This window comes from Aotus nancymaae, unplaced genomic scaffold, assembly GCF_030222135.1.
Source record: "Aotus nancymaae isolate 86718 unplaced genomic scaffold, 86718_ANA_hifiasm-v0.15.2.pri h1tg000115l, whole genome shotgun sequence".
NCBI lineage: Eukaryota > Metazoa > Chordata > Mammalia > Primates > Aotidae > Aotus > Aotus nancymaae.
In genome coordinates this window covers 13,377,128-13,386,966 of record NW_026988530.1, presented here as the reverse complement: position 1 = coordinate 13,386,966, position 9,839 = coordinate 13,377,128, and the positions used below count along the sequence as shown (strand labels likewise).

The window sequence follows — 9,839 nt, the reverse complement described above, 5'->3', positions numbered from 1 at the left end:
TAGGCCAGCAACTTAATTTTCCACTTTCTTCAGTGAAGTCATTTTAATTACACTGTAAAATTTTGTTTATAGATTTGGCTTTTATAGAACTTATTTGAAATTCTATAAAAGCCAAAACTATAGTCAAGTAAACATGTAGAGCATATCCCAAGAATTCAGAGAGTGAGTATAAAATAAGTTAAAAGGGCACAGTTTGAGAAGAGTAAAACTATTTTTAGTAATATGCAATGGTTGAAACATGAAATGATTGATTTGTCTAAGCTCATAATTTGTGACAGAAAACATAAACCTAAATAGATACCATTTAAAAAATTCACATCTTACATTTCAGAATACATTTACCATTTTAAAGAACACATCCAAACATTGAAGGAACTCTAACTACTTGAGCATTTTCAGCCAATATGTTAGAACCGTCCACGAATCAGAGCACAGCCTCTGTGTAGATTTTGTAATTCCCATATGCAGACCGCTGTTCCTTAGAGACTGAAGCAGGCAATGTTGTCAAAAATTACTGGGACAGTTGAGATCAAGGAACATTCCCAGGCTAGAGTTGACACCAAATAATGCTGAAGTGAATTACATTATAGTATAAACATATTCATGTTTTCTTACATTAGTGATATTTCAATACCTCATGATACCAAGCCCACTGTTATTTCATACCTAACTCATACCATACAATCTGTCCCTTTATATCCAAGATTCAACTAAATTAGCCATTCCAAAGGAGTAAATTGATGAACTCTCTGTTTCTGTTTATATTGCCAATCAGTGTGTTTTAGTGATATTACTAAAGTAATTAGGAAGAAAAATGAAGACTATATCCAGAAAAGACCTTTAAATGCAGATCCTACGTCGACACTTCTTACTTCAAAAGAGCAATACTGACACTTGCTCTTCGAAATGTCAATCATGACCCAAAATCACTGGAATCCCCTGAGTGCCCTCAAGAAATACAGAATCACAGGCTCACTCTGACACACGAATTGCAGCCCGTGTTTTAACAAGAATCCTAAGTATATAAAATACACATAAGTTTGAGGACACCAGTGTATCCCCTCAAGGGGACCTGAGGAAGGGAAGGCTAGGGTCCCTCCAGCCCTAGATGTGCCGCAGGACCAAGGGCCCTTGGAGGAGTTTGATTTTAGGTGTGTTGCGCCTGTCTTCTTTCTTGAGGAGTGACCGGCCTCGGGATGGACAGGAGATTAGTACATCTGCAGGTGGCAGCCAGACCCCACTACACTGAGGCTTTAGAAACCACCAGCAAAACAAAGAATGGCCCCGCAGCCACCAAGCTGAGCCAAAGGCAGATCCGCACCAGAAGGTAGGCGGACTACAGAGAAACCGCGCTGGAGTGCAATGGCCACACCCGTGTCAGCACGTGGCACCCACACACACAGGCACACACTCATCAACACACTCAGAAAGATACACGCGCACACGCACTCTCACACACACAGGAAGACTCACGGAGACATCCAACACTCTCACGGAAACACACACTTCCAGGCAGCTCCTGAGGCTGCGGGGTTCAGCTCTCTGCAGGGAAGCCCCTCGGGGTGAGAGCAGCCCCGCGGCAGGCAGGCAGGCAGGCAGGCAGGACGTACCTGGAAATCCCAGCCGGGAGGGCTTTCAACGAGGGGCACCTTCACACCGTCTGGGCAGGCCTGAAGCATCCTGGGGATTCCTGGGGATCTCCCTGGGCATCCTTGAAGCCCCTTCGGACCTTCTCTCAGCCTGATTCGGCCTGCCGGATTCCTCAAATCTCGGGACCATGGCATGATCCCGCTGAGAGGAAGGGCCGTTGCCAAACGCCGAGGCACTGCCACAGAGGGCTTCTGCTTGCCTAAGCTGCTCAGACCATTCCCCAGGCAACGGTGGCGGTTACTGTGACGCGAGACCCGGCTCAGCGCTGGCGTCTTGCCGCCGGCTGCTTGCGCATGCGCATTCGCGTGCCCGGCTGGGGAGCCGCAACGTTGGCGCTGTCCAGCTGCTGCCGTACAGGTGCACGGGGGAGGCGGTGCCAGGGGCGGCTCTGGGAAGGGGACTGCGTGCCACAAGCAGCGCTGGACCCCGACAGTCCTGACCTCAGTACCTCCTTGTGCCGGCTTTCCTCTTCGGGTCGGGTGGGGGAGGAGTGCGCTTCAGACCGTGAGGTGGGCGCTCGGGACTGCTCTTCCCATTGGATTTCGGATCGGATGGCGTGGCCCAGCGATTGGGCTGGCGATTAGTTTGATGAGGTGTGGCGGGGGTCGCTGGACTGCAGAAACATACCTGAGACCCTCGGGGAGGGTGTCGGAAGAACATACCCCCGGCTCCATGAGCTGACTTCCCACCTTTGATCTGAGCCACACACCACGGGGCCCTGCCTTGTTCTCCAAGCTCAGGGACTCCTGCTTCTCAGCACTGCTGTCTGGACATGGAGGGAACAACCACACAGAGGCGAGCCCAGTGTGCAGCAGAGGTGGCGATACCTGGAACTGGCCTCCTGTGGGGGCAGATCAGGTGGACAGAGTGTCTTAGAAGTTCTCTCGCGCTAATCCAAGCCTGAGATGGACGTGTGGTCATGCAGCTGAGAACCCCCAAGAAAGCCAAGCACGGGCAGATCGCACCTGTGACCACAGGAGGGCCTGTGCTGGAGTCCAAGCCTCCTTCAGGAATTATCGCCAGAGGAGCCAGGAGGATGCAGCCAAGTGCAAACCGCCCCAAAGAAAATTATTAAAGCACTGCAGATGCCATCCTCTGAAGGTCTTCTCGGATCACTGGCCTACTTTGGAAACACACAGGGCATCGGGTGTCATGGGGCTGCCCATCGATCTGATCCACCTGACAGGCTCTGTGAATTTCAAGAGCAGGCTGGTAGCTTGCCATTCCTGGGAGGATGCTGACATCTGTGAAGCCCAGAATGCCTCTCCCAGGGTGCTCAGACCTGTTGAACTCTGGCTGGGAGAGCAGAGGAGAGAACCGGAAGAGCTGTTGGTGCTACCAGCTGGGGAAAGCACAGAAGGTGGGACTCCTCCACCATTTAGGTTATGTAGAGTGACACACTTCCCTGGCTTCCGGTTCCTCTAACGCCAGAGGAAAAGTAAAGCAGACAAGTCTTCCCATCTGTTTCATCTGAAAGAAGACAGAGTGAATGCTCCCTACTGAGAGGGTCCGAATTTCTCCAGTGAATTGCACTAGGAGATGGCAGCTCCTTTTTGAACACAAGTCCCAAGAGGCAGTTGTGATAAAGTCTCTCTTTTGGTGTCTGCTGTCTGTAAATGAAACAATGCAAATTGGTTTATGTCAAGTGTTTCATATCTTGTGGGCAAGAGATTTTATTTATTCCCTAAGGACTTGCCGGTTGGAGGGAGCATCAAAGATAAGCTTTCTGTCTTTGTCTTGGCAAGTGTGAAAATAAAGGAAGTCAGTCACCTCCCCAAAGGTCACGTGAATCAGAATTCAGGAGGAAGTTGGGGGAAACAAGTCCAGATTCCAAGAAGAGAGGCTTATTTGCTTATTTTTATATCTGAGGAAGCCTTACTAAAAGCTACTGAATAAAGAGCACAATTTTCAGCTATTTCTTTCTTTCCTTTTTTTTTCTGGCTACTATAACAGCAATTCCAATATAGGTTGATAGTGGTTTCTGATTATTCCTAATGCCACAGAAGGAAGAGAGTCACAATCTCTGGTGATTGTGAGGAATTAGCTTAACAGTCCCAGGGCACCGGCCACCAGCGATTGCCCTTTAATGGCTAATGAAGGATGCTGAGGGTTGAGGGGTGCCTGCTGTTGAGGTGACCCAGCCATGACCAGGGAGAGAGGGCAGGAAGAGAGTGGCTGCAGGAGCCACAGGTCTCTTTTTCTCTCTTCCTAAAGTAGACTAATGTCCCAGTAATTGTTTTTCTAACAAGCCCCGTTGTTCTCCCTGGAAAAGCCCTAGATTGGTCAAGAAAGGATCCTCTCGGCTCCTGGTGGACAGTTACACAAGCCAGTGCATCTCAACTCTCCCCAAGGAAAATTAAAGCATATTTTCTCTTTCTTAGTTCAAAATCAGCTTTCAGGTGTCCTTGAGTGGCTTCTTAGTGGGGTCTGATTTTCTCCCCCAGTTCTGAACCAGAAAGAAGCTATTTCTCCAAGACTAACCAAAGACAATGACTTTGGAGAGAAGTTAGACTCAGAAAGTCTGTCCAGGCACTGGGTTGGTGAAATGTCATCTGTTAGGAGGGGAGGAGGGGTCACTGTGACCGTAGCAGTCATTAGACTTGGGACATGAGTTGTCTCTCAAAGCACAGTAGTAAATGACCGTAATCTTTGCCCTGATACATTGGGTTTAAATAGAAGCACAGCTGGGGATTGAGCATGGCCAGGCCCATTGGAGCTTGGTAGCTCTCATATCTAGAATAAGCCACTAAGACTGAACTCATTGATTACCATCTTCCCATTTACCTCATTCACATTCCATTTCTCTCATTCAGTATTAGTTGATGATTTCTGATATTAAGTGATGAGAAAGTCAGCAGACTAGTCAGAAAAAGAATCTTTATATAAGGTGTACATATTAATATAAATTAACTTAGCATGCAACTTATGGATCAAATAAAGTATATATTATTAATATGCTACCTGAGCGTATAAAGGAAAACTTCTATATTTACCAGAGTTTTCTTTAACCGAACTTGTCTGTAAATATATAATCTGTATAAAAAAGAGTCTAATTTACCATTATTTATACAATAGAAAAAAATAAAAGTTTTTTTTTCTTTTGATGAGAGATTCCATTCATTACATGTGGTTTGATTTGCAAATGGGCCAGGAGACTCATTCCCAGGACCCCAAAGGTCAACCAGGTCTGTTCAGTGACAGCTTGCCCTCACCAAGATGCCACAGGTGAGAAAGCTGCCATGGATCTCGCCATCTGCTGGGATGCTAAAGAGAAATGACTGGCATTAGGGGAAGTAAGTGGACTCTGGAACATATGGTGAGAAATATGAAACATCTTCTGGTTGGGGAGCAGATGTTATAATTTTTAAAACTTTGCAGACACCCTAGCTAATGATGTCATTTTTCTGAGATTCTGTGTGCCAAATTCTTCTCGACATGACATTAAGACATTGCATAGCTTTTGCTTAAGCTTTTGGAACTTTTCATGTTATTTGAGCTTCTTGGGTATAGAAAAAGACACATATTTCCTTAAATAAGGAAACAAAATGCAGGGTATGAAAAAAGTTAAGTGACTTGGTTAAGGGCACTAGCTCAGATCATGCCCAAAATTTATTTTATTTTCTTATTTTTTTGAGACAATCTTACTCTGTTACCCAGGCTGGAGTGCAGTGGCTTGATCTCAGCTCACTGCAACCTCCGTCCCCCAGGTTCAAGTGATTCTCCTGCCTCAGCCTCCTGAGTAGCTGGGACTACAGGTGCCCACCACCTTGCCTGGCTGTTTGTTTTTTTTGTATTTTTAGTAGAGATGGGGTTTCACCATACTGGCCAGGCTCGTCTCAAACTCCTGACCTTGTGATCTGTCTGCCTCGGCCTCCCAAAGTAATTCCTCACACTGGGGGAGCCACCACACATGGCCTATTTTTTCCTTCCTTCCTTCCTTCCTTCTTTCCTTCCTTCTTTCCTCCTTCCTTCCTTTCCTCTCTCTCTCTCTTTCCCTTCCTTCCTTCCTGTCTCTTCTTTCCTTTTTTCTTTCTTTCCTTCTCTCTTTCTTTCTTTTCTTTCTCCTTCCTTCCTTCCTTCTTTTCTCAAGACAGGGTCTCCCTCTGTCACCCAGGCTAGAGTACAGTGCTGCAATCATAGCTCACTGCAGCCTCAGACACCTGGACTCAAGCAATCCTCCTACCTCAGCTTCCTGGGTAGCTGGGACTACAGGTGGGCACCATTATGCATGGCTAATTTAAAAAGTATTTTAGAGATGGGGTCTCAGTATGTTGCAGGAGCGATCCTCCTGCCTCAGCCTTCTGAATAGCTGAGACTGCAGGCTCATCCCACTGCACCCAGTTAATTTTTATTTTTATTTTTTTGGCAGAAACAAGGTCTCACTCTATTGCCCAGACTGGTGTCAAACTCCTGGGCTCCAGCAATCTAACAACCTCAGCCTCCCGAGTAGCTGAGACTATGTGTTTACTGCCCAAATTTGGACCAGAAGTTGGCCTCCCATTTCCAAGAACCATGAAGCAGCTCATATTTTCTTCACTTCTCAAAAATGTTATTCCACATTTTTCCAGATGTCTTGTTTTTAGCCAAAAGACTGAGTTTCCAGTTTTTTGGGTTGGATCTCCCAGCGTCCTCTGGGGTACCCTGTGTTAAATATTGCATTTTATATACCTGCTCGGGGGTAGCCTATGAGGTGAATTCACTAAGCATCTGTTATTGTTTTAAAAATCCTAAAAATAGAATGCTTCCGGCATAAAGCACACTTTTCTTTATGCTTTTCACTACATCAAAGGGGGCATCTGGAAAATTCCAGTGAGATGATGGTTTAGAGGTTATCCTCTCCAATCTGTCATCTTTCATTTTCGTTATTATATTCTAGCACCTAGTTATGAATATTCTTTTTTCTGGGCAATTCACCCAGGAGTTTCCTGTATAACAAACCGCACAGCAGAGGACTGACCACAGAACTCAGTGTCTCGAATCCTGACACACTGAGATGAGGACAAGGAACCCCCGAAGACTCATTGTCCAGTGTGGGCCCAAGCTGGATAAGCGTCCAAGGTAAAACAAATTCCCTCTTAAGATGCGAACCTACCTTTGAATCCCATTGAAATTTTTCCATGATTTCATAGCAAAATGAACTTCGAAGGCTTTTCTTTCCCATACAGGTTTGTGGTTCAGCCACATGCACGATTAGAAAGCGGTGCCAGTGGATTCTCTGCCCAATCTGGAAGGTCTGCCTGTAGCAAGGGGCTTTGTTTTGAGTGACAGAGGATTGGTGCCTTAGCTGCTGCAGACCTGAGGCCAAGTTCTGTTTTGCACTCCCTGGTTTTACAACACAGGACACCTGGGGTTTGTTTTTTCTTTTTTCTTTTTTTTGAGTTGGAGTCTCACTGTGTCACTCAGGCTGGGGTGCAATGGCCCAATCTCAGCTCACTGCAACCTCTGCCTCCCAGGCTCAAGGGATTCTCCTGCCTCAGCCCCCCAAGTAGCTGGGACTACAGGCATGCACCTCCATGCACAGCTAATTGTTTTGTATTTTTGGTAGAGACGGGGTTTTACTATGCTGGCCAGGCAGGTCTCAAACTCCTGACCTCAGGTGAACCACCAACCTTGGCCTCCCAAAGCTTTTTCTAATTATTTATTTAAAGACGGAGTCTCCCAGGCTGGAGTGCAGTGGCATGATCTCTCGGCTCACTGCAACCTCTACCTCCTGGGTGCAAGTGATTCTTGTGCTTCAGCCTCCTCTGTAGCTGGAATTACAGGCACATGCCACCACTGCCTGGCTAGTTTTTTGCATTTTGAATAGAGATGGAGTTTTGCCATGTTTCCCAGGCTGGTCTTGAATTCCTGAGCTCAGACAATCCACACACCTCAGCCTCCGAAAGTGCTGGGATTATAGGTGTGAGTCACTATGCCCGGCCCAAGGCACCTGGGTTTCAATCACTAGGCAGTGCCCTGAGCAGAGGAAACAGTTGTGTTCCAGACTCCCGGGTACACACCTGTAGCTCCTGGTGCTCCACACCTGAGCCCATACTCCGGACCCCAAGCATAGGTCAGTGTGTGGCCAAAGGGCTCCAACTGCTCTTCGGTAATCTGTCCTGCAGCTGTGTTTGGACCTGGCTGGCTGCAACAGTTAAGAACCCTGCTCTCATTTCTGAGCTTCCTAGGACCAAGAAGAAAGACGCAGGTACTAACAGCTGGGGAGCTCTAGGGCCGTGTTAAGATGATATGCTGGCCAGGCACGGTGGCTCACGCATGTAATCCCAGCACATTGGAAGCCTGAGGTGGGCAGATCAGATGAGGTTGGAAGTTTGAGACCAGCCTGACCAACATAGAGAAACCCCATCTCTACTAAAAATACAAAAATTAGCCAGACAAGGTGGCATGCATCTGTAATTCCAGGTACTCGGGAAGCTGAGGCAGGAGAATTGCTTGAACCCGGGAGGTGGAGGTTGTGGTGAGCCAAGATTGGACCATTGCACTCCAGCCTGGGCGATAAGAGCAAAACTCTAACTAAAAAAAAAAAAAAAAATGGCATGCTGTCTCAGATTCTCTGGGGTTCATAGCCCCACTTCGGCTCTTGGGATCTTGGCCTCTCCATCTTTCCCTATCTTTCTTCTCTGCTCTCAGGGTAACTCTAAGTTAGCTGAGCTTCAAAGACCCTCCCAGGCAGGGGTTCTCAACCATGCTTACACATGACAGTTATGCTTTTAAAAAATGTCACTGCTGACCAGGTGCAGTGCCTCATGCCTATAATCCCTGCATGCTGTGATGCTGAGATGGGAAGATCACTTGAGTCCAGGAGTTTGAGATCAGCCTAGGCAATACAGCAAGACCTCCTCCCTCCCCCAAAAGTGGTTTTAAAAGAGTAAAATCTTGGTGGCATGCACCTGTAGTCCCAGCTACTCTGGAGGTTGAGGCAGGAGGGTGTCTGAGCTCGGGAGTTCCAGGTTATAGGGAGCTATGATGGCAGCACTGCACTCCAGCCTGGGTGATGGAATGACACCCTTTCTCTAAAAATAGAAAATAAAGCAATGACGTTGTCTTGGTCCCGCCCTCAGATATTCCACTGTTCTGGGATAACTTCATTGTTCTGGGATGCAGCCTGGACCTCAGGGATTTTTAGAAGCTCACCCTGTGATTCTAACTGCACACAGAGTTAAGAACTAGGGCAGTGAGTTCCTCCTGGTCTTTCTGATTCGTGTTCTTTCCAGGAAAGCAGAACCTGGGACTCATTAAAGATTAATCTTCTCAGGCCACATCTCAGCCTATGCAATCAGAAAGTCTGGAGAGGCCCAAAGCCACAATCCCCCAGGAATTCTGATGCCCCCTCAAGTTTAAGAGCCTTTGTCTTAGTAACACTTTTTCACGGTGATGGACATTGGGATCAATAAATAATTGCAATTTTGTTTTTCTTTTTGTTTTTGAGATGGAGTCCCACTCTGTCACCCAGGCTGGAGTGCAGTGGCTCGAGCTCGGCTAACTGCAACCTCCACCTCCCAGGTTCAAGCGATTGTCCTGCCTTAGTCTCCAAAGTAGCTGGGATTGTAGGCACCTGCCACCATGCCCAGCTAATTTCTTTGTACTTTTTAGGAGAGACGGGTTTTACCAGGTTGGCCAGGCTGGTCTCAAACTCCTGACCTCAGGTGATTAGCCCACCTTGTAACTGCAATTATTGTAAGAATCACCTGGTGCTCACCTCAAACCTATTGAATTCAAATGTCAGATTAAAGCCTACCTGGTGGGGAGCTTTTGAAGAAGCCACAAAAGATCATTGGAGGGGAGGCATAGCCTGGCATAGTGGCTCACACCTGTAATCCCAACACTTTAAGAGGCCAACATGGGAGGATTGCTTGAGGCCAGGAGTTCAAGACCAGCCTGGCCAACATAGTGAGACCCTGTCTTTAAAAAATAAAAGATAGGCGTGGTGGCTCACACCTGTAGTCTCAGCTACTTGAGAGGTTGAGGCAGGAGAATCACTTGAACTTGGGATGTGGAGGTTATAGTGAGCTGAGATTGCACCACTGCACTCCAGCCTGGGTGACAGAGCAAGACTCCATTTAAAAAAAAAAATCAAATTGTAATGGCACACCCCTATAGTCCCAGCTACTTGAGAGGCTGAGGCAGGAGAATTGCTTGAGTCCAGGAGTTTGAGGCTGCAGTGAGCTATGATCATTCCACTGCCCTCC

General features: G+C 47.2%; 1 long non-coding RNA gene across 1 annotated transcript; it reads left to right on the top strand.

Moving 5' to 3' along the window:
- Positions 1-5,655: 5,655 nt before the first annotated feature.
- Positions 5,656-9,356, top strand: LOC135272580 (uncharacterized). Its single transcript, XR_010340600.1, has 2 exons — positions 5,656-6,708; positions 6,816-9,356. It is a non-coding gene; the product is annotated as an uncharacterized LOC135272580 (long non-coding RNA).
- The last annotated feature ends 483 nt before the right edge of the window (positions 9,357-9,839 follow it).